This window comes from Malania oleifera, chromosome 2 (assembly GCF_029873635.1).
Source record: "Malania oleifera isolate guangnan ecotype guangnan chromosome 2, ASM2987363v1, whole genome shotgun sequence".
Classification (NCBI taxonomy): Eukaryota; Viridiplantae; Streptophyta; class Magnoliopsida; order Santalales; family Ximeniaceae; genus Malania; species Malania oleifera.
This window is the reverse complement of record NC_080418.1, coordinates 140,499,960-140,527,007: the sequence shown is the minus strand read 5'-3', so window position 1 is coordinate 140,527,007 and position 27,048 is coordinate 140,499,960.

Here is a 27,048-nt window from a genome sequence, read left to right as displayed (position 1 = left end):
TCAGTGTAATACGTACGTGAGAGTGTTAACAACAATCTGTGTATTTCAAGGTATTCAATCAAACGTGCTCACACAGAATATCAAACAAGCCTCAAGAGTATCGATCAACAGAATATCTCAATCACATAAATATGTATATGCTTTGACTTGCAAAATATATATGATCTTTGTTTTCAGAAAAATATATATGAGTGAATAAATATTGCAACAAAGATGTTTCACCTCAAAAACAAATATCTCCTCAAATAGTTTTCAAAATAAAGAGCAATAGATATTTGTAAATGATTTTGAAAATATTTCGCAACCAAAAGCAAATACAAGTTTCTAAAGATGTTGCAACGAATATGCAATCTCAGAAGATCTAGTAAAGTCTTCTTAGGATGACCTTATCAGCAAAGTCCCCTAAGAATCCTTTTCGTTTGGCTCTTAATAAAAATGGGTCAATGTCACAACAACGAGAGAGCAAACCTTCCTATCTAAACATTCAAGAACACTTACAGATGATTTAATGAGTTTTGAATGTAAACTAGAGTGTATTTGGAAGAGTATGAGCAATGAAAAATATTTTGCTTGAGAGAGAATTTGATTTTCTGTTTTTGCTAATCCTTCCTTAATTCTCCCAAATGAAATAGTATATATAGACATATTATAATTTTTGACCGTTGGGTACCTATTTGGGATTGTTAGAAAAGTTTAATGACGTTTAAAACATTTTAACCCTGTTTAAAAATATTAATTGCGGTAAAAAATTAGGTGCAACTCGAGAGATCCGATCGACCAGAAATGTTTCGATCGACAAAGTTTCATATGGTTCGATCGACTAGGGGGATTTTGAACTAAAGGCTCGGTCGACCAGGAGAAGGCGATTTTCAAATTTTCGAGGTTCGGTTGACAGGGTCATTTTGAAAAGCCTAGTTCGGTCGATCAAACCATTCGGATTTTTCCTAAGGATCCTTAGTCGACCAGGTAGTTGGAGTACAAAGAGGGCTCGGTCGACCAGATGGTCAAAATGTTGACCCAGGGAGGTTTTGGTCGACCGGAACTTTTTGAACTACCTAGTTCGGTCAACCAAGACCTTGGTCAATTGTTGACCTAGGACTGGTTCGATCGACCAGGCCAAAATGAATTGAGTTGGCCGGTCGACCAAAAGTGCACAATATGTGCATTTCAGTCCTATTTCAACAACCATTCACCTTATTCAAGTTCCTAATACATGTAAGTGTAGATGTGAGTGTCCTAGAGTCATTTATGTCCAATTAACGACACCGAAAAAGTCTGGTGTCGGTCGACCAAAGGGAAAACCCTAAGGTCTTTCTACGGTCATTTTTTAGTTCGTATTTGGTTTAAGCTTACAAAATAAACCATGCATGTGTTGTGTGTGTTTATTACAAACCAAATATCCTAATTATTATTACAGACCAATTTCCCTACTGAAAATATATATTACAACTGAAAAACTTGAATTAGTCTATAAGCTTTAAGCTTTCACATGTCATCGGTGTGTCTGCTAATATAGACTTGCACATGAACTAGATACCCATTAAATACATGAATATTTGTCATTATCAAAACCGGACATGACCTATAAGATCAATAAAGTCGCCACTAATCTTTTGGAGTGTGGTTAGAATACGGGATTGCTACCCAATTAAGGGAAGAATTGATCTGCGTATACCAAAGTAAGGATTGGGAGTTCGGTTACGTGAAGAGAAGATACTAGCACCCCCTACACGCCCGTTCTACGGACGGTACCTAATTAATTGACAATTATCCCAAATTAAATTTAATAGCCTTTTGTTTTACTTCCTTTGAACAATTTACAAAATGCACATGCAAATAAATAAACCACACAAATATTTACATAATATACATATTCCCTCAGAAGAGCCCATGCCCCCTTTTGAAATCATAGGAAAAGAAATTGAGAAAATATATTACAAAAATAAACTCCTAGAATTTTTGAAATCTATAGGATTATTTCTAAGTATGAAATGATATATATATATATATATATATATATATATATTAAATCTTGGGAGATTTTTGAACTCATTCGGGATGAAAATTTTACAAAATCACATTTGTGACCTCAAAAATATTTTTTCTAATTTTTCTCTAATTTTTCTGAATTGTTTGTGATTTTTCCATATTTTCTCAAATTTTTAAACAATTAAATAACATAATATGAAAAATAATTAAGGAAAATAAAGTGAACCAAGTCAATTTTTTTTTTTTTAATTTTCCCTTGATTTTTATGAATTGTTTGTAATTTTCCCAAAATTTTTAAATTTAAAACCAGATAAATAATATATTACAAAAATCATTAATTTAAGAAAATCAGAAGAAAAAAAAATCGGTTCAAAATCGGCTCTGTGAGTCAACTGGTTTAAAGGGAACCGGTCTGGATCAAGGGGACCGGTTCGGGTCAAAGCCGTGCCACGTGGCGGATGGGAGCGCATGGGTGAAGATCCCAGACGCGGCATCACCGTAGCCATTGCTAGGAAGTGCACATTGGATGGCTCCCTGAGAGCACTGTAGTGCTGGGTGTGTGTGGAGGTGGAGATGCCACACGTCGGCGGTTGAGTGGGGGAGCTCACGCGGGTGTAGATTGGTGACGTGGCTCAAATCCAAGCCGCTCCCAAAAGGCACAGATTGTGCGATTGAGGGCTGGTTCACTCAGACCGTGACGTGGCGATATCCTCACCGTCTTAAGAAAGCACAACACAGACGACCAAGATTTGACCGCGTAGCCCCTTTAATGAATGGAAGGCACTGCTCCACATGTCAACTTCCGGTGGCTCCATAGTCAGAGATATTTAAACTAAATTTTTTCGTTTTTAGCTCATTTTCCTCTTCCCTCTCTTGAAGCACTCACTCTCCCTTCTCTCTTCTCTGCAACCCTGCAAACCGTACCCTTACCTGCAAATCCCCCTCATTCATCTCTTCTCTCTCTCTCTCTTTCTGTCTATTCTCAAGCTCCGGTTCTGTTCTCCATCTTTGCAACTCTTGAAACCTTAGGGTTTCATACCTCTCTATAACTTCCATATCAAATATCCTTTCTTCTCTCAAGCAACACCACTCTGAAACCCTAGGGTTTTATACAACTCTAAACCTAGCCTCATCTCAGTTCTCTATTGCAAACGAAAAACCCTAGCCTCCTACTCCTTCTTCTCAACACTTCCTCGATGCTTCCTTTGAAGAGGGAATCTCAAAAACCCTAGCTTCGAAAACTCGCTTTGTTGAGATCTCAAACCCTCAAGGTCAGATCCATCACTTTGGGGCCCTTCGGTGAAACTATGGTGCATCAGCGAACACCTGGGGGGTGTTTCGAGATAGAGGATCAATGTAAAACTTTGGGAGGCTCCTTCAGTTTAAAAAAATGTCACAGGAAAAAGATAGTTTTTTTTTTTATAACTTACTTTTAAAATTTTTTTTTTTTATAATTTTTATATGTATGATCTGAGTGTGATGTTGTTTGTGATCTGTATGCGGCTTTGATGATCCTGGGTTTCAGATCTTGGATCTGTTAGGTTAGGGTTTGATTTTAGGGATGGGGTTGAAGACAAGTTACCTCGTCTCAATCCAGTGGGTCATACCATGGTTGACTCACAACCCCTAGGGTGTGTTTATTTTAAAATGGGCTTGGATTTTGAAAATTTAGTTTTGGGCCGATGGGCCCGGGTAGGTTTAACAAACGGGCTTGGGTTAATTTAAATAATGAAAAAAAAAGGGCCTCAGTTAATTAAAAAAAAAAAAAAAAAGGCTTCAGGGTTATTTTAAAAACGGGTCTAGGTTAATTTTAAAACAAATGGGCTTTAGGTCATTTTAAAAATGGGCCTGGGTTTGAAAATGTGAGTACAGGCCCGGTGCTTTTTAAAATAGGTTGTTGAGCTTTGGGTGAGTTTTAAATGGGCCTAAGTTGATTTTTGGAAACGGGCTTGTTTCTTTTAAAGAAGAGTTAGGCCCCGGGTGTGTTTTAAATGGGCTTGGTCTTTTAAGACAAAATGCTTTTAACAAAATGGGCTTTGATTTAAATGATAGTTTGGGCCTTGAGTTTTGTTTTCCTCGGGTATTGAAATAAAACAGGGCATGGTTCTTGGGTGGTTTAGAAGGGAAGTTGGGCTTTAGTCTGAGGGTCCGGGTATAGTTCAGGCTGAGGCTCAGGTGTGGTTCTAGTTGAGGCTCAGGTTTGGTTCAGAGGGCTTGGTAAGGGCTTGGGTTCCTGGTTCGGGTCAGAGGTTTGGTTTTGATCACTGTTGAGTCAAAGCTCGAATTTATGTATAAACCTGAAACCTGAGAGGATATACATGCCTGCATTCAAACCTACACACATAGTTATTGTTTGGATTGAACGCGACAAGAAGGAGAGTTTAGATTTCATCTTTCCCTTTTCCTCTTGTCCAGTCTTCTTCTCCAATGGGTAGGTGATTGGGCGTTAGCTCAGGATAAGCTTCTGGGCTTCTGCTTCTAGCCTTCCACTTCTGGGCTCTGGATTTTGAATAGGAAGGCACCACTGAGTGACTCTCGGTTTTTGTCTGTTTGCTCTTTCTCTCTTTCTGTTCTCTAGCTCACTGTCTTTGCTATGCTCTCTATCTCACGTGGTTCTCTCTAACCTTCTTTTCCTCAAGGCTTTCTCTCGCCACTTTTGCAGAGCTCTCCCTTCTTTCAACTTTGCAGAGCTCTCTTTATTGCTCTCTCTAATGCCTTATTTTCTGTATTTTTTTTTCTTTCTCTTTCTTTCTATTTTTGCAGAGCTTCTCTAATGCTTTCAAATTTTGCAGTACTTTCTCTCTTTTCTAATTCTAATTGCTCGTATCTTGCACTGTGCGAGACTCCCTAACAAAATTCCCCTCCCCTTTATTCTTGCAATGGAAGGGAATATTTTAACCACCTTCCATCACTGCGCACATGTGGATTTTTATTTGTTTATTTATTATATTTTCATGAATTTCATTTGGCAAGCTGACTCACTGATTCTTTTCGTGCCCAGGAGGCTTCGGTGCCTTCAGCTCTTCCAGCTGGCAACAGGGGATTGGGTCTATTTTGATTTTTTCATTTTCCCTGTATTTCTTTCAGCATTTCCTTGCATGCGGACAATTGTGACTTCCTGCATGCGTGCATATTTTTTTACTTACATTTTTCACTGTTTGTATTTTGCAACATCCCTTTGTATTCCAAACTTTGGGCACGTGCCTCTGCCCCTTTTAATAAAATATATGACCTCATGTGTGCATTCTAAATTTTGACAAGAATCCCATATCTACGTTTGACCAATCATGCATAAGAATTAACCGGTAATAAAGCGTGACTTTAGTTTCCAAGAAATAAGCGGGCTCGAAAAAGAAATAAAGGGACTTGATTTTTTTTTTTTCCCCTTAAAAGGGCCGGAACTCAATTTAAAAATAAGGGAACTCAATTTTGGAACTTAAAGGAACATCAACTAAAGTTTTAGAGGAGCTCAGTTTAAAATTAAAATTAAAATTAAAAAAACTTAATTTTGAAAATGCTGGACTTAATTCACAAAACATTGCCTAATAAAAGAACTTAATTTTGAAATTAAGGGACATCAACTAAAGTTAGAAAAACTCAATTTAAAAATAAAAAATAAAATTAGAAGGACTCAATTTTTGAAAATGCAGGACTTAATTGACAATTCTAAAAGAAATTTATTTTGAAATTAAGGGACCCAATTGAAAGTAACTGGTACTTGAGTTTGAAATAAAAGGATTCAATTTTGAAACCTTGGAATAAAGGACTTGATTTTTGAAAAAGGGTTTCATTTTGAAATAAATCGGAACTCGCTTATCGACGACTAGGACTTGATCAGATTTTTCAAAAAGAACCCTTCAATTTTCGGGATTTAAAATCAATTTTATTACACCAGGTTTTCTTAAAAAAATGGCATGGTTAAAATTGGGGTGTCTACAACTGTCTCTCTTTATAGGTTTTGTTGTTTCAATGTAACAGTAGCAATTCTCCTACGTTATTTATAGTAACAAGTTTGTAAAGATAAACGACATATATTTTAACTAGGCCATTTTTTTACAAGTCTGTATTGTATCCTATTGGGCATGTGCCTCTTTATACTCTAATGACAGAATTATAAAAAGAAATGCTGACTTCTTCTTTTTGCAGCCACATGCCCCTCCCCCTAATTTCAGGAATTTAACACTAGACTAAAAAATGGAACTCATTGGTAATTAAAATAAGAACTAGGACTGGTTTTTAAAAAAGTTCACATGAATTAGCCATGACTCAAAATAAAGACTTAATTTCAAAAATAAAGAAGACAACCTGGATATATTAACAAAAGACCCACTTTCGCCTCAATAGGCATGGCGCGGTGGAAAGACATCAGCAAGTAAGAAGAAGCATCGGAGGTTCAATTCCAGGTAAATACACTTACGGAACCAGCTGTACCTGTGGATGGTGAGAGTTTACTCTGTGAGCCAATAGGGACTGTGGATGGTGAGAGTTTGTTCTGTGAGTCAGCGGGGATCGTGGATGGTGAGAGTTCTCTGTGAACTAGTGGGGATCGTGGATGGTAATGGAGATGTGTCTCGGGGGTCGGGTTGGCCGAACGTCCAACTGATGCACAGAAACCGTATCCGCATTCTGAACTTTACCCTAATCAGCAAGACCTAAGAGTGGAGGACGCTGATCCGTAGGTTTGGTGTCGCACCAGGGGCTCCGAAGGGCTCGTTGGTGGTTGGTGTTCTTATGTAATAATAATAATAATAATAAAAGACCAAAATTCAAACATGTGACATTGATTAAATGAATAGGACTTAGCTAATATTTTGGCAATTTGGACTCGGGTATAATTAACATGGAATTGACTTAAAGAAAAGATGATTAAATGGATGACTCAAATGATGGAGACTTTAATAACGAGGACTTGTTCTCAAGGGTTCATAGGTGAGATTTTGCTTTCAAACCTAGACTTAGATGAATGTTCCAAACGGGAACATCAACATTTCACTGATCTTATGCACATCACCTAATAGGGAGAATTGTAAAATTTAGGGCGTCTACAATACTTTTTTATTTTATTTTATCATTTTAATAATTGGGTCTCGTCCTATGACAGGACAACCCAACAATTTATCCATTCTCCCACCCTAAGTGTTGATAAATTTAAAACATCTTTTTCCTAGTTTGGTACTAGTCTTTTAAACTTGGAAGTGATGACTATAACTTTATAATTTCGATAAAATTTGTATATCTAAATTGAGAGAGAAAGAATTGCAGATTTATTTAATTAAACAAATAAATAAACAAATAAAAATTTATATCTAGTGATCAAGAGTTGCAGCCATTTTTGACTCACAGTCTGAATGCGTGACACATGATTTCATGTTCTTTTTTAGGTTTCTTGTTGACTTGGGGGGAGAGTGCGTGGACTTTAGAGTTCAGGCTTCTCACTCAAAGATGTAATCTTATTTCTGCTGATGTATCACAACCTCAAGACCAGTTGTACTTGTACATGTTTAAATCCCAAAATGTCCTCATCGTGTGCGTTTGGGACCTTATTTGTGTTCGAGGACTGAAATTTAAATAAAACATAATATAAATTCATATTAATTTAGATATATGTATATTTGTGTGTATGTGTGTGTGTGTAAATTTAAGTTCAAAGTAAAGAAACATGAAGAATTAATGGTATTTTTATTGCAATAACTGAACCGTGAACACTAAGTGCATAAGGAGGATAGTAGCTGGGGTATTTAAACAAGTTTAAAATATATAGTTAACAATAAAGGAGATATCATAAATCTCATAAAATATGAGTTAAAGGGATATAAAATTTGCGTTGTGACATATATGCTCCTTCAATTTTTTTGAATCAATAGACTTTGATTTTTTTAGCATATATGATCCTTAGAAAATTGACTTTGGATCTTTGATGCTCCTCACACATTATTGTGATGATTTGCCTCAGTTCTTCGATATTTAAATCTGCAATCTTCGACATTTAAATTTGCAGCAGACAATACCGTCGACGGTTTCCTTCTAAGTTTGTTTCTGCCTGAAACCGTAGATGTAACCGTCAACAACATCACTCTCATTGAGGGTGCCAAGCTATGATGCATTGTTAGTACAAAGCTTGAAATGGTTTAAACACAACTTGGGCCACTTAGACAGTGTTTGGAAGTATAGATTTTGGGTCTTAGATTTAGATTTGCATATATTTATATATATAAAAAAAAAAAAACTCAATACAATTTTATATTTTATTTTACTCAAATCCAAATAAATTCAAATTCAAGTCATGAAATTTATCCTCTTAAAGGCAATGTTAGAGTTTGGACTTTAGATTTGGATTTGAATTTGTGTAGAATGTAGTACAAAATTACATTAAATTTTGTTTATGCAAAAAAATCTTACCCCACACATGCAATGATCCTACAACCGAGAGAAAAATAAAAAGGTTAAGAGTTAGGGAGGTCCATGGTGGCCATAGGGGTGGCATGTTTCAGTTAATTACCAAACTATACTTTTCCATTCATAACTAAATTTATTTTGATTCACTAGGAACCAAAGCTGAACCTCTTTAATGGTTATTCAAAATTCAATTGACAAGGTTTCATTGTTAAAAAATATGTTTATTTTTATTTATTTATTGTGGCTTTTATCACTGTTGTTGTTGGATCGTCTTTAAATCCAACGGTTGTGTGGTGGCATATATATGTATTCTTAACCTGTCAAAGGATCACACCCCACACTGGAACAATTTTAAGAAAAGGTTCAGTCCAAAATGGAATTCAAATGAAAATGAAGTTAAGATTCTTTCATAAAAGGAAAAGTAAAAGTTGCGGTAAAAGAGAAAAAAGAAGAAAAGGAAGAAGAAAGGAAAATAAGGAACATGCTACATATGTGATCTTTGACCAAATTACCCTTGATAAAAACAATGATTTTGAGCCTTATTTAACTCTTTTCTTTTAAAATCATAAGGAAAAAAAATCAAGAAAATATTTTAAAAAATACGCTCCCAAATTTTGGAAATCTCATAGGTTTTTTTTTATAGGAAAATACTAATATGAGAGATTTTAATATATGGTAATAGGGTAATAACCAACACATACCTATTAAAATATTATGAATGTAAAAATAAGTAATAAAATACCATAATACTATAAAACTAAATACTAGACATAACCTATAATATAATAAGCATAATAATAAAGTATATAACCACAACAACACCATAATACTAAATACTAGATATAACATATAATACACTAAGCTTAAAGTATATAACTACAATAATACCATAATACTAAATACTAGATATAACCTATATTATAATAAGCATAATAATAAAGCATATAACCACAATAACACCATAATACTAAATACATAGATATAACATATAATACCCTAAGCATAAAGTATATAACTACAATAATACCATAATACTAAATATTAGATATAACCTATACTATAATAAGCACAATAATAAAGTATATAACCACAATAACACCATAATATTAAATACTAGATATAACATATAATGTACTAAGCATAAAATATATAACTACAATAATAATAAAGAGGATGAACATGAATATTAATTATAAGGACAAATATCATAAATAAAAACAATAAAAATTTAAATATAAACAAAAATCCTGCACCCAAGAAGAATAAATTAATTAGTATTTAATATGCATAAACAAAAACAACAAAAATTTAAATATGAACAAAAAATCCTGTACCCAAGAAGAATAAATCAATTAGTATTTAATATGCATAAACAAAAATAATAAAAATTTAAATATGAACAAAGATCCTGCACCCAAGAAAAATAAATCAATTAGTATTTATACCAAATAAAAGGTTAAGCAACAAGGAAACTCTTTTTTTTTTTTTAAATGAATATTAATAAAAAGAAACCTACAACCCACACTTTTAATATAATAAACAAAGAAAGATTCAAGCTTTACATAAGGTGTGTGTCTGTTGCTGTTTCTGTGTGCGCGTGCATTTATATACAGCAGAGAGACTTACCACAGGCCGTCGGAGTTGCAGAGGGTGGAGACTAATTTGGCTGTTGGAGCGGGGAGTAGGTGGCCTCGGGTGTTGCTGCAGCGGCAGAGAGGTCGTGATTGTGTGGACGGTTGCAACAGATGGAGGTGGTCTGGCCAGATGGTGGCTCGCTGGCGGACGCTCTTGGAAGATGTGGATTGCTGCAGAGGCTCTTGGTGGCTGTGAGCAGGGAGCGGTGGCGGGAAGAGGGGCAAGGGGAGGCCACCGGTGGCTGTGCATGTTCGCAGCGTGGGCTGGAGGGGCTATTCCTGGTCGCCGGAGTTGTAGCGGTGGCCGGAGAAGATGGTGCTGTGGCCTGAATGGCGTGGCATGAGGCTGAGGGGTCCGTGGACTACTGGCAGCAAGGTGGCTGTCGGGTGTGGCTTTGGAGTGATGGAGCGGTGTGGCTGCGGCTGGGTGTGGCTGGGTTGTGGCTGACAGGGATACTCGGGAGAGCGACGGAGCTGTGGCCGTCGTTGCAGCAGGATAGGTGGTGGCTGAGGATAAAAGAGGGCGCCGCTGCTGTTGCAGAGAGAGAGAGAGAGAGAGAGAGAGAGAGAGAGAGAGAGAGAGAGAAATTGAGAGAGTTAGGCTTTTCTTTTTTTTTTTTTGCTTGGCTCCGCCTGCGCTCCCCTCAAAGTATGCGAGCCTAAAGCCTCTTTTATTGGCTCCCCGCAAACCCTAATACTACTACTACTACTACTAATAATAACAATAATAATAATAATAATAATAATAATGATTGTAATAATAATAATAATAATAATAATAATAATGATTGTAATAATAATAAGGTAATAAAAATATTGAATAATAATAATAATAATAATAATAATAATAATAATAATAATAATAATAAAACTAACAAAAATAACAATAAAAACAATAATAATAATAATTATGGTAATAATAAAAACAATAATAATAGTAATAAAAATAGTGATAATAATAATAATAATAATAATAAATATGTCCTAAATAATAATAGTAAAGTAATACTAATAATACTACTTGTAATAAATAAATAATACAAATAATTATAAGAAAGTAATAAAGATAATAAAAATACTAATAATAATAATAAGAATAAAATAAAAAATAAAAATAAAAAAATAATAATAATTATAAAAGGTAATTACAATAATAATATAATGAGAATGACCCCTTATTCTATTTGGTTAGGGTAAAAATAGGATGTCTATATTGTGAATTTAAGAATCCGAGCCGTAGCGGATACGATGATCCCAACCACATGACACAATGGTGGCTTGTTTCGAATGTAAGAATTCGAGTCATAGAGGATACAATGATTTAAGTCATACGACACAATGATGACTTGCTGCGAATTTAAGAATTCGAGTCATCACGGATACGATGATTTGAGCCACATGACACAATGATGGCTTGCTTCGAATATAAGAATCCAAGTCGTAGCGGATACGATGATATAAGCCACGGGACCCAATGATGGTTTCTTGTGAATGTAAGAATCTGAGCCGTAGCAGATACGAGGATCCGAGTCACAAGACACAATGATGGCTTGCTTCGAATGTAAGAAACCGACTCGTAGTGGATACGATGATCTGAGCCACCAGACACAACAATAGTTTTCTTCGAATGTAAGAATCTGAGTCGTAGCAAATATGATGATCTGAGCCATACGCCACAATGGTGGCTTGCTTCGAATGTAAGAATTGGAACCGTAGCAGATACTATGATCTGAGCCACTGGACAAAATGATCGCTTGCTGTGAATGTAAGAATATGAGCCATAGCGGGTACAATGATCTAAGTCATACAACACAATGGTGGCTTGCTTCGAATGTAAGAATCTGAATCGTAGTGGATACGATGATCCGAGCCACTTGACATAATGATGGTTTGTTGCGAATGTAAGAATTTGAGCCGTAGCGGATACGATGATTTGAACCACAAGACACAATGTTGACTTGCTTCGAATGTAAAAATCTGAGCCATAACGGAAACGATGATCTGAGCCATACGAGACAATGGTGGCTTCCTTTCGATTGTAAGAATCTGAGTCATAGCGAATATGATGATCCGAACCACAGGACACAATGATGGCTTGTTGCGAATGTAAGAATCCAAGCGTAACGAATACGATGATTCGAGCCATATGACACTGTGGTGGATTTCTTCGAATGTAAGAATCTGAGCCGTAGTTGATATGATGATCCAAACCATTAGATACATTGATGGCTTGCTGCGAATGTAAGAATGTGAGTCGTAGTTGATACGATGATCCGAGTCATACGAGACAATGGTGCCTTGCTTCGAAAGTAAGAATCCAAGCTATAGCGGATACAATGATCTGAGCCACTGGACACAATGATGGTTTGCTGCGAATATAAGAATCCGAGCCATAGCAGATATGATGATCCGAGCCATACAACACAATGGTGGCTTGCTTTGAATGTAAGAATTCAAGCTGTAGCGGATACAATGATCCGAGCTACGCGACACAATGATGGCTTGTTACGAATGTAAGAATTCGAGTCATAGCGGGTACGATGATCCAAGCCACACAACACAATGATGGTTTGTTACGAATGTAAGAATCCTAGCCGTAGCGGATACAATGATCTGAGCCACACGACACAATGATGGCTTGCGTCGAATGTAAGAATTTGAGCCATAGCGAATATGATGATCCGAGCCATATGACACAATGGTGGCTTGCTTCGAATGTAGGAATCCGAGTCGTAGTGGATACGATGATCTGAGCCACAGGACATAGTGATGGTTTGTTTCGAATGTAAGAATCCGAGCCATAGTGGATACAATGATCCAAGCCATAGGACACAATGATGGCTAACTGCAAATGTAAGAATTTGAGCTGTAGTGGATACGATGATCCGAGCCATACGACACAATTGTGGCTTGCTTTGAATATAAGAATCTGAGCCGTAGCGGATACAAGGATCCGGGCCACTTCAAGTAGTAATATGGTGAAACCAAAGTTTGGAAAATGGTTACTCTATTGGGGAAATGCACTTGGGTGTAGGGTGCTGATTTCAATGAATGTGTCCACTTGTCCCTAGGATGTGCTGCCTCACTTTCAAAATAAATCAATGCGTGTCTAGGGTCACCTGCCTCAGTTTCCAGGTAAATCAATGTATGCCTGGGGTCGGCAACCCCAGTTTCAAATATTATCACAACAGGAATTGCTTAGTTAAGGATGCCAAATGATCATTCAAAAGCTTATTCAACAAGACAAGTGTGAAGGGTGTTCTATGGCTGCTTGTGATGCCAGAATGCAGTGATATGTTCTTATATGTATGCATATTGCTATCTTATGATGCTAGAATGCAGTGATATGTTGCTATGTGTATGCATGTTGCTAACTTGCGATGCTATAATGCAGGGATATGTTTCTATATGTTGCTAACTTGTGATGCTAGAGTGTAGGGATATGTTGTTAAATGTATGCATTCATTTTTCCATTCAATGCATGAAATGTTGGGTGATGTATGAAATGCATGGCAATAACCCCATATTTTTTCTTGGCCATGTTATAAATTTTCCGCATGAAATCTGTCCCATTTGAATGGATTTGTAACTGATCTTGGTTCAATTTCTTGATTCATCCGGTCATAGAGGTGATTGACTTGGCTCAAATGAAGCTCAATCACAAAATCTGCCCCAGTTGAATGGATCTATAACTGATTTTGACCCTGTTTTTATATTACAATTCGATAAGAAGGTGCTTGAATGGATCCCACTGAAATTCAACTCGGAATTTGCCCTAGTAGAATTTATCCACCACTGATCTCGACCCTATTGTTGGATTCTTCTTGAATAAGTAGATCTCTGAAACCTGACATGACATTTGCTCCAGTTAGACTGCTATTTCTCTAAAGGAAACCACTAGTGATTTTGAAACCTTTTGACTATCCATCATCCTTTAAAGTTTCGAAGGGCAAGGAATTTTTTTTTTTTTTTTGTTTTGGAAATGATGAATGATTATGCAATTATGACATCAACTTGCTAAATCAAAAGGTCACCTGTACAAACTAAATGTTTTACCATATTTTAATGCTATTATAGGGAAAATTCATACCAGTATTCAAAAACCATATGACGTTGATGTTGATTTACCAGACTAAACAACTGTATTTTTCTTCAACTGCCCCATTTTTATTGAGGACCACTTCTCCCCCTTTTGTCTCATTCTACTATGAAACCACTGGAAATCTGTTGTTTACTTGTTGCCTTTAGTTTAGTCAAGTTTAGTCCTATGTTTTGATCTCAAGGTGGTCTTTAAAACTCAGGACGAAATGTGGGCTTAAGGATATAGGTTTTCAAAAGAAAAGGGAAACTAAGGCTAAAAAATCCCCTCCCGTGATAACATTTTTTGCCCCAATTTGAGTTGAGGCACTTTTCAAGATATTGACCGAACTTGTCATTTGAACAAACTGCCTATGTACCTTTTCAAGATCAGATCATTACTTAGCTCAGACTTAACATTGAGTCTGATAATTCATTTAGAGACAACAATAAATACCAATCTGGTTAGAACTTTCATTTGAACTGTAATGTAGGCTCGAGGATATAGGTTAAAGAAGAAAAGGATTAAATAAGACTCAAAATTATCGATTTTATAAAGGGTAAATTGGCCAAAGATCACATATGAAATATGTCCCTTGTTTCTTTCTTTATTTTTCCTTCTCCTCTTTTTTTTTTTGCATATTCTTCTTTTACTGCACTTTCTGCTTTTCCTTTCATGAAGGACTTTTTAGCCTTTTATTTGGACCTCATTTGGGAATGATCTTTTTAAAACTGCCCTAATGTGGGGTGTGATCCTTTTACGGATTAATCAAGAATTGAAATTTTTTTTTTTTTAGGCTCAAAAGGGTTTGCAAGGGATTTCTTCTTTGCCTTTCTTTTGGATAGTAGAAAATTGGCCTGCTATCCTTTTGGTAATGATTATTGTCTCAAATGACTTGTCAAACGCTAAGGGATCCAAACCCAGGTTAAATTTTTAGTGAACTGACTTTTAAGAAAATTTTATTTAAAAATCAGGCTCAAATAGGTTAACAAATGGTAAATCAATATTTGGTTCTTTTTAGGGATAAATGGTCGGCCAAAGATGAAATTATCGGAACAGCACAGCCACTTTGTTGAATTCCTTCGAGAGTACAATATTTTTTCCTGAAAATCTGAACTCATAAGGTGAGAACAATTATTTCATCTTCCTCCACTTCTGCCTCATGGCTTGAATATTCAAGATTAACATCAGTTTCAGGCTTATGGGTACTAGTATTGTTGTTTTCCCTATTCTTACATAAAACACAAGTAAACAAATTTTGGCAATTGACCTTATGATGCAAATGATATTTGGAAATGCATAATTCATTTTATCGATGAAATAAAAACTTTCGAGACAAGGGTATCAACGAATTACAAAAGGAAAATAACAATAAGGAAAATAAAAACATCCTATGAAGGGGACTAGATAATCAAAAGCTTGCTAATCCAGTATTTTAGCCTCTGCGGTTGACGAGTAAAACCATTGATTTAGGAATCTTCCAGATATGTTAATCACTTCCTTCCCTGTGATTGGGTAGAGGATTCCTCTGGACTCCTAGTTCCTTGTCGTCAAAAGCTAACCATCCTGCATCTTTTAATGATTGCACTTTATGCTTAAAGGCCTAGCATCGGTCAATAGTATGGCCGGGAGAGTTAGCATGGTACTCACAACGGGCCTTGGGATCATACCATTGTGGAGGAGGGTTCGTAACGGGCATTCCAAGGATTGCAGATACCATTACTTTTCGCAGCTGAGGAAATAATTCAGCATATGTCATGGGAATGGGGTCCACCCTTCAAAAGTTACTAGGTATGTTCTGGTCTTGTGCTTTCTAATTTTGAAGGGTTAGCATGAGCCTAGGAGCCATGAACTGAGACCTCATGCTTGTATGCACCATTTGATTTACCGCAGGTTCAAAAACAAAGTTTCTCTTTGGCCATTGGTTCCGACCTCTTGTGTACTGATTCTTCCAATTAAACTACCCCTGGATCATTTGTGTCTCTTCCTCCTTCTTCCTATTGGTTCACTTTTTGCTCGGACCGATTTCTGTGCCACCATCCCTGACTAGACCCACCTTGATGTCGACTTCAATTATCCCTCCTGTAGTCACAATATCCATGAAATCATGGGGAGTTGTTCCCCAAAGATGCGTGCGACAGGAGTCTTTTAGTGTGCTCACGAACAAAGAAATGGTCTCTCGGTCACTTACCGAGGGGTCCACCTAGATCAACATATCCCTTCACCTATAAGCATACTCTCTGAATGTTTCACCTGATTTCTTATCCATTTCTTGCAAAGTTATTTGGTCAGGTGTCATCTCCGTCACATGGCGGTAGTGAGTGACAAAGGCATTGGTCAAGTCCTTCCAAGTGCAGACCCAGGCCTTATCTTACTGAGTGAACCAATGGATAGCAAACCTGGTCAAATTGCTTTGAAAGTAGTGCATCATTAGCTTTTTGTCATCTGAGTAAGCTGCCATCGCTTGATAGTACATCACTAAGTGGGTTCAAGGACATCGGGTTCTGTCGAACTTTTCAAAGTCTGACATCTTGAATTTTTACGGTAGAGTGACCTTCGGCACTAGGCAAAGGTCATTAGGATTAATGAAGTCGAATGTATAAGATCCTTCAATGGCTCTCAAGCATTCCTTCAGCATGTCACAATGACACTCAGCCTTAGATTTACTCATCCCAATATCAGAAGCTACTACTTAGGGTGTTCCTGCCACTGGGAACCCCTGTGCTGGTACAGTAGGGATGAATGGAGATATATTTGGCATTGGACCCTCCATGACGACAGGTGGTGGAGCTGATGTTTGTCCATGATTTGGGGAGAACCCTGGAGGATGAGTGGGGTTTGCATCTATCTCAAGATCAACCTGCGCTGCTTTTCCTTTGTTCATCAGCAGCTCCAAAACCTTACTTATTTTATTGTTTATTTCCTTTTGTCCTTGTTCCACACCCATAACTTTGTTTTCTAGTTGTTCACTCATTTCTCTTGCCTTTCGCTTGGTGTTTTACGGGTGCGTAGTGGTCTCAATATTGCTTTTGATTACTCGGGCAGCTTCTTTCCTTAAGAGAGTTGCAGATCAAAACTTCCCTTTTTAGAATCACGAATGCATGATTAAGTAATGCATGAATGCGTCAGTATTTAATGCATGACCATGGGATGCAATGGGTGTTTATGCATGGGTGTAACTAGTACAAACATACATATAAATAGAGATATGAATATGCATGCAACCTATCGTGCATGGTTGTGTGTGAAATTATGCATGAAGTGGATGAATACAATGCTACCTAGATAACCACTTTGCCAGAATTCTAGAAAAAAATTCCACTAATGAAAGATTTCAAGATTAAGACGACCATTGATGGACCACTATTTCAATTCAATTCCTCCATCACCCATTCCTTTCCTTGAGATGGTCCATGTACCTTAGATCCTATGATGGATCAGGTTATGATCTGGGTTTGGGGTTAACTTGGGCGAGTCAACCCATTGGGTTAGTTCATTGTGGGCTTGTAGACTCTGATGTGCACTTGGACCTCAGTTATTTCAAAATATGGGCTTCAAACTATTTTTTGATGGGTCGAGGCCCGAGTTTAAAGAGAGTTGGGCTTGGATTGCTTTAAAAATATTGGCTAAGTGGTATGCATGTCTAAAATGGATGCAAAATGTGTGACACGTATAACACAAATATATATATAGACACACACACACACACAAAAGACTCGATTACATAATGTGAAGAAGGATGTGACTTTTCTCCTAACCCCAGTAGGTGACTTGCTAAAGTTTATCAAGGCTCTATCCTATGGAGGGAATCTTAGGGGTGATCACGTGTGGTTAGGTTCTAATCCCTATTGACAAAAGGTTCCCAATTTGACCCTCATCGTCATCCAAAAGGGGTTTGGACAAAACTGAAATTGAGCGGAGTGAAAGCGTGTGAATCCAAGTTTAGCATTATCTCGCTACCCCACATGCATGTCACACGCTTATTCACAATTAATCACATGCTTATTCAAACAAGGATGTAAATAATTATTCAAAAACAATGAAAGATATTTACATGCTTATTTAAACAAATATTCATAATTAATGAAATATATTCACATGCTTTATTCAAACAAACAAGGAAACAAATATTCTCATTAAATCAGGGATATTTTCAAATATGGGAACTAAATATTCATATTAAATCTAGAATATATATTTACTTAATATAATAGCAAATATTCACATAAAATCAAGGACATTCACAAATATGGAAACTGAATATTCACATTAAATCCATAATATTTAAAAATATAGTAACAAATATGTACGTCAAATCAAGGATATTCAAAAACGTGGAAACTAAATATTCACATTAAATCCAGAATATTTACAAATACGGTAACAAAATATTCATATTAAATCAAGGATATTCACATATATGAAAATTAACTATTCACATTATCTCAATGATACTTGTGAATATTCACATTAACTCAAAGATATTTACAAATATGGAAACATATACCCACACTAAGTTAAACATATTATAATTTTCACAAAGCAATTATTCAAATCTGGGAGTATATTATTTACAAAATAAAGTAGAGTAATTAAAAGACTTAATAAATTTAAAATTTGGGATAATTCCTAATTAATTACTAGCTCGACTCTCTAATGTCCCCAGCGGAGTCACCAAACTGTCGCGACGTCCTGGGGCGCCTATGCCCCAGGGTAGCGAAATAAAAATTGTGATTTTAATTTTTAGGAAAAATATGAATATTTGAGTCGCCACTAACCTTTTAGTATGGTTAGAACACATGATTTCTACCTAATCAAAGGTAGGATCGGTTTGCGTTACCAAAGCAGGGGTCGAAAATTTGGTTACGTGAGGGGAAGGTATTTATTAGCACCCCCTACACGCCCGTTCATATGAATGGTACTTAATTAATTAAAAATTATCCTACTAATCCAATTTAATAAATCTTTAAAATTACTCGCTTTTACAAATTTGTGAAATGCACATGCAAAATAAATAAATAAATCATACAAAATATATACGTCATATATATATTCCCTTAGAAATGAGGTATGTGAAGTTTAAAAAAGCATGTACCATTTCGTTCAAATCATAGGGATAAAAAATCAAAAATATTTAATAACAAAAATATAATAACACTAAAATAATAATAGGTTAATACAAATACTAAAAATAACACAATTGAATATACATATACTTCAAAATATAATAATAATAATAATAATAATAATAATAATAAAATAAAATAATAATAATAATAATAATAATAATAATAATAATAATAATAATAATATTAATATAAACACAATAATGGTGATAATAATGATAATAAATAATAGTAATAGTAATAATAATAATAATAATAATAATAATAATAGTAATAATAAATAATACAATAATAATAATAATAATAATAATAATAATAATAATAAAGATAATATACATATTTTAATAATACTTACCTCAATATTAACACACAGTTAAGGATATACATAATACACACATATGGAAGCAATTACCAAGATTAAGGAAAAAATTCAAACTTATGATCAAAACATGGAAACCAATTAAATCTAAATTTAGTGAGTAATTATACAATGGTAAGCAAATAGTGAAATTATGGAAACAATTTAAAACTAGTACTAATATGTAAATATTAATATGACCACTAAATGGGAAATTATTGAAATAAATCGAATAAAAAATTGATGTACAACCCTAAAAATTAATATGCTAGATATGAAATAAACACTAAATATGAACAATAATAATGAACATTATTTATGAAAAAAACCCTAAATACTAATGTTGAATAAGACCCTATTGTGAACATTAAGTATGACATACAATAACAAAAGCCCTAAATATATAAATATCAAACAACAACGCCCCTAATTAAACAAGTATAACAATAAAAACTATCCTAAATACACAAACATTAAACATACAACAATAACAAAAACATTAGTTATGCTAGACTGTGTGTGATGTGTGTGCGTTCAGTGTGTGTGTATGGTGTATGCGTGTTGTGCATGCGAGCCTAGGGAACTCGCCAGGGGGTGCAAGGACTGAGTATGGGTCACTAGAGTTAAGGCTAGAGCCGTGGTGGTGCGTTGGTAGTGGATCTCCTGTGGTTACTGTAGCTACTATAGGTCATAATGATCATGGGGACCAGATGCCGGAGTTGAGGCCGGAGCCATGGTGGTGCGTAGGTATTGGATCTCCTGCGGCTGTGCCTTCAGCGACTGTGAGGTGGGGAAAATGGTTGGGTTATTTCTGCCAAAGGAGAGGAAGAAGCTGGCAGTGGGGGGCCGGTCGTGCTGAAGGAAAAAGTGGTGACTGGGGGCTGTGAAAGGTGTGTGAAGATGGAGAGTGAGGGTGGCCGGCTGCCGTGAATGGAGAGGGAAAAAGCGTGAGAAAGAAGAGATCCGAGAGACGAGGCGAGAGTTAGGAGAGGAAGAGGAGTTGTGGCTAGGGTTTATTTTTTCTGTTTAGCCTCCCCCCCCTCCCCCCCTTTTCTTGTTTTGCTTTTTATTTATAAAGCCCAATGTATCTAAACCCTAAGCTCCTTCTTTTCTTTTCTTTTTTTTTTTTATTTTTTTCCTTTTTTGTACTTTTATGGTAATAATAATAATAATAATAATAATAATAATAATAATAATAATAATAATAATAATAATAATAATAACAATACTAATATTGCTAATAATAATAATAATAATGATAATACTAATAAAATGATAATAATAATAAAAAAAAATAATAATAATAACCCCTTTGTTATATTTGGCTCGGGAAAAAAATAGGGTGTCTACAATTATTATTATTATTATAAAGGTATTATACTATTGTATTAGTAATTATGTGTCATTAATATTATGAGATATATATGTGTTATTATCATAATAGTATTATTATTACAGGTAATGTGTTATTATTATGATAAATTAGTACTATGATTATCACATATTTTTGACATTTTTAACTATATTGTAATAACCCCAAAAATGATTATACAATATTAGTGGGGTGATTTCAAAGTTACTGGTAGTCCTTTCATGTATAGACGAGTAGAAGGTGTTATTTGCCCCATTTAAATTGACTGGGGAAGCAAAGCGCTGGTGGAGGTCGGTGAGATTATTGGAGAAGTAGAGGTTTGACCCTATAGTGATGGTGTGGAATCGCTTCAGGGAAATTTTCTTCGGGCGGTACTTTCCCGCTATGGTCAGGAGTGTAAAGGCATCAGAGTTTTTGTATTTGACACAGTGGCCTTTGACAGTGCAACAGTATGCAATGAGATTCATTGAGTTGTTCTGATTCACCCCATATCTGGTGCCAGATGAGGAGAGGAAGGCGAGGAAGTCTGAGAAGGGCCTGAGGCATAACCTATATGAGCAAGTGGTAGGCTTCCGGGCTCAGACCTTCTCAAAGATAGTACTCAGGGTTGTAGTGATTGAGAGCGGCCTATAGAGAGGCATAGCAGTGCAGAGCCAGAAGAAGAGGCCCGTGCCTCCTGATTTTTAGGCAAGGTCTAGTCGAGGGCTGTGGAGGAGATATGGTAGCAAAGGGGGATGATGATAGAGAGGAGGAGATCAAGTAGTACAGAGCATACATATGCCACTTTCTTGTCCTAGATGTTTTAAGAGGCACTCGAGAGAATGATGAGTAAGGGAGGTTGTCTGTTATCAGTGCCACCAGCCTAGACATATCGTGAGAAATTGTCAGACACCACTAGCGTTAGTAGCTGCCCCTCGACCATATAGAGGAGGCTATCAGGCACCTCAAGGCAGACAGCAAAGGAATACTGCTCCAGCGTGAGTTTATGCACTAACGCTGGGAGATGCTGAGGCGGTAGGAGATGTGATGATAGGTACTATTTCAATAATGTCATATAAAGCTACAGCCATGTTTGATTCAGGGGCAACTCAATCTTTTATCGCCTGGGAATATGTTAAGTTGCGTGGGTTTGAACCTCAGTAGTAGATATTAGTATGTCTGTTACTACATTGACTAGGGCTATAGGGATATGCAGAAAGGTACTCAGGGGCTTTCTAGTAAGTATTTAGGGGAGGTCTTTGTCAACTAATTTGATGGTTTTAGAGATGTATGAGTTTGAGGTAATCTTGGGAATGGGCTAACTAGCTTCCCACTATGCCAGCATTGGTTGTCATCAAAGAGAGGTAGTGCTCAAACCTCCAAAGGTACTGGAGTATAGATTCATGGGATCATGTGTGCGCACCCTACCTCAGTTACTATCCGCTATTCAGGCACATAGATTGCTTATTAGAAGGTTGTTAGGGATATTTAGCTTGTGTAAAGGCGGTGTCAGAAAGGGAGCTGAGGGTAGAGGATATCCCAAAAGAATAGTTGCAGGAACTGTTAGATAAGGGGTTTATTCGGCCTAGTGTGTTGCCCTTGGGAACACCGGTTTTATTTGTGGAGAAGAAGGATGGGTCAATGAGGTTATGCATCGACTACAGGGAAATAAATAAATTAACTATAAAAAATAAATAGCCCCTCCCTCGTATCAATGATTTTTTTATCAGCTATAGGGGACACAAATCTTTTCAAAGATAGACTTATGCTCTAGGTACCATCAGGTGAAAGTCAGGGCAGAAGATGTTCCGAAGATGGCATTTAGAACACATACGGTATGGTCATTATGAATTTCTGGTTATGTCATTTGGTTTAACGAATGCTTCTGTGGTGTTTATGGATTTTACGATCAAGGTCTTTCACCAGTATTTGGATCAGTTTGTGGTAGTATTTATTGATGATATACTAGTATATTCAAAGAGCCCAGAGGAGCATGAGGAACATCTGAGTATAGTGCTTCAGGTACTGTGAGAGAAGAAGTTGTATGCAAAGCTTAAGAAGTGTGAGTTCTGGTTGAGCAAGTTACCTTCCTTGGACACGTTATATCCAAGGGGGTATTTTTGTTGATCCGAGTAAGATTGAAGCGATAGTAGACTGGGTATGACCGAAGAATGTGCAGGAGATTCGGAGTTTCTTGGGATTGGTTGGGTACTATCGCAGGTTTGTGGAGGGCATCTCTAAACTATCAGGCCCATTGACCATATTCACCAGGAAGGGAGTAAAGTTTGAGTGGTCTAACGAATGTAAATAGAGCTTCCAGGAGTTGAAGCAGCAACTCATTACTGCGTTAGGGTCTCCTCCACCCATACTGGGAAGTTTTGCTCTATCACCTCCTACACTCATGTTACTGTTCCCTGGATCCATCTTACAAAGGGAACAACTAATCTCAGCACATAATTACTATCACACAACCAATACACTGCTATAACTCACAAATTACTCTTCTACGACTATTTCTCTCCACATCCTCAATTCCCATCTAAGATTCAGTCCCATACTGGGAAGTTCTACTCTATCACCTCCTGCACTCGTGTTATTGTTCCCCGAATCCATCTTATAAAGGGAACAGCTAATCTTAGCACACAATTACTATCACACAACCAATACACTGCTATAACTCACAAATTACTCTTCTACGACTATTTCTCTCCACATCCTCAATTCCCATTTAAGATTCAGTCATACCACTTAGAAACAAGACCCAGCGATGGTATCCATGGTTTTTCTAAAATCGTTACCCTAGGAAAAACACAGAAACAACCTAGGTACTCCTGTCTCTAGGCCACAAGATAAAACCCTAAATTCTCACCTCATCCTTTATAATGACTGACCCATATTTCAATCTACCCATCTCTTATTTTCCTCAAAATCCATTCCTATACTCTGGTATTGTATTCCACTATTTACTAAAGTCTGCAGAACCTAGCAATCTAGGCTCTAATACCAAACTGTGATGCCCCGATTTTTCATACCATTTTTTTTACATCATATTTATTGGACACGTCAATACCCTGATACCATACATATCACCTGACCCGCAGTGGGCATCAGTATACTGGTCACATTACATTTCAAATACTTTTCTGTGGAAGACAATATATACATACGCCACAGCAAATATACATACCAGAGTATAACCCATCCAAAAATACATACATTAATAAATATCCCAAAATAACAAAACTCTAGGGGAAACATCCATCCCTAGATCAAACACTCACCCTATATATCAGGGTCCCTACTTCACTCTATCAGGGAGCTCTATTACTAACTCAATCTCGGTTTCTTGAAATATTTAATACTTGGGTGAGACACGTCTCAGTAAGACTGTAATGACCCCGACCCATCACGTGGGCCCAAAATGCTACTTTAGTGACATCTGTGTATCTGATACCTTGTTCATCAAATATAAAACACATATACACAGTGGAAATAAAATATAAAATCCTCAAATTACATTACCAGAGTTCTTACTATCTTTATACACAAATATATCCATTTCTACATAACTACATCCTATAAAACTAAACAAAAATAAAATCTCTACCTACACACTACCTACATAAAATTTACATCACTAGCCTGGCTCCTCTAGCCTGCTAGACCCGATCTCTAGGATTCTCTAAAAAGACAGTTTGTAAAGTAGGGGTGAGGCACAGTTCCGTAAGGGAAAGACTAAGTTAATGTCAGTGATTGGCTAGCATGCATTTAGTGTATAGAAAATAACCAGTTCACCAAGCAGATAAACTCATTTATGAAAACATTCTTATTTCACACTCACACACACAATTAGCCGAGGATAGGGAAGATTACCCACCCATACAAGTAACTTCCCTCTACTCTAGTACCATTACTGCTACCAGGGTACTCACCTTTCTCAGTAAGCTCTCGAAATTATCTTATTAATTAACCGTATTCACATAAATTAACATATATGCATATAAGACACTCCTTGTGACAAACACGCCATTTACATCCCCATGGCATGGGTTGTGCAGCCCGAAGGTTGGGCTAAGCCTAGGTGATCAGTCTAAACAAAGTCAAATACAACATCCTAAGCAAACACATCTGCAGGCATCCACAGCAAAGCTGTAGGTCCGATGCCCTTACTTCAACCTCACGCAGGTAGTCGGCTGGACCCCCTACACTTCTATCCAGATAGTGTGGGTGCACATGGTCTAACTAGCAACGGTACCGTGCTCACAATACATTGGTCCCCAGGGTTCCTAAAGCATATAATGCAATTTGGATAATAAAAATCACCATTTAAAACATTAATTCATATATATTTCCTGTTATTCCAAACACCTGGCACTCGGCCACAAAATATAACCCATCAATTAAAACTTGGCCCTCGGCCATCAAATAATAATCATGGCCCTTAGCCAATCAAACAATACCTAGCCACCAGCCGTTAATTCAAACACTTGCATTTCATAAACAGTTCCAATATTTTCACAAGCATTTCCAGTATTTCACAAACAATTCAATATTTCAAAATCTCAAATCCATATATACAATAATCCATACAAATTAAATCATCTGCCACATGATTTTTTTTCACATTTTAACATATCCATATAAACAAACTAGCTTTCCACCGTTCATTTTATTCAAAAATACCATACCATATATCCTAGGTTTGTAAAATCCATTTGAACGGTTGGTTTCCAAAATAGCCTTTAAATTCCCAAATGAATAAATAAATAAATAAATAAATAAATTTATATAAACATAACAATTTAATTGATTCAATTTTCATAAAGTTACTGACTTAACTTAATCTTTTTACCTGATTCCTGAAAAAGTCCGATAACATCCCTACCTACGCCCCGGGTGTTCAAAAAACCCTGAACCCTAAAATTAAAATTTCACCATATTATTCATCATAATTCTTAGAGTAACTTTCCCTAAAATTTCCCTAAGTTTTGAATATCTTAAATAGCCTAATAAAATCCTAAATTATCAAACTTACCCCCAATTTATGATTGGTACCCCGGAGCTCAAATTCAAAAACTCGCTTCGGCTAGATTGTAGAGAATCTCCCCACGAATCTCCTGGTAATTTCCGTTTGTTAATGGGGCTTATAATTTAAGAGAAATTGAGGTAAGTTTGAGATTTGGCCTTACCTCAGGAGATATGCCTACGTCGCTCCCACGACAGATCCGCTCTAGTAGAAATGTCGGTGGCGGCGAGCAGAGCTTAACGATATTTTCGGATTTTCGATCAACCAAATATCGGAGACGAAATTGAGGATAGTGGGAGAGAGAAGACGGAGGAGACGGAGACGTGAGAGACGCCCTTCTCTCTCTCTATTTCTTTTCTTAATCTTGAAGGATCTCAGGATCCTTTAGGTTATTTTATATATACATCATTATAATATTATATTATTATTATTATTATTATTATATTATTTAATTAATAATAATTAATTTTTTTTTTAAATTTTAATTTTAATTTTTAATAATATTTTTAATTTTTTTAATTTTTTATATTATTTTTATTTTTATTTTTTTAAGGATCACTACATTCTCCCCTCCTTACAAAAATTTCGTCCTCGAAATTTGTTAACTATTACCAATCACATTTTTAACTCACGATCCCTGTCTGCAGAAGAGTCGATAGCCTCCCACATAGCGGCCCCGTCCCAAATTTATTAACTACCCTCACTTATGACAGAGGAGTATCGTGGTTACAATACTGCCTTTGGTAAATTACAATAATCATAACAAAGTTTCCCAAAGATTATCCATAATTAAAACTACCAACAATTAACTACACAACCTACTTTAATTCCTCCATATGTAACCACACTCTTACTTATCTGGCACTAGCCCTCGCTGAACAGCTGTGGGTATTTCTAGCAAATTTATGTTTCTAACTCTCAAGAAGCATCCTCAACTGCATGATTTTACCACAACACCTTTACTAACGGTATATCTTTAGTACGCAATTCCTGTATTTTCCAATCCAAAATCTGAATTCGTACCTCCTTGTATGCTAGAGTATCCCCGATCTCCAACAATTCATAACTGATCACATGCGAGGGGTCTGGA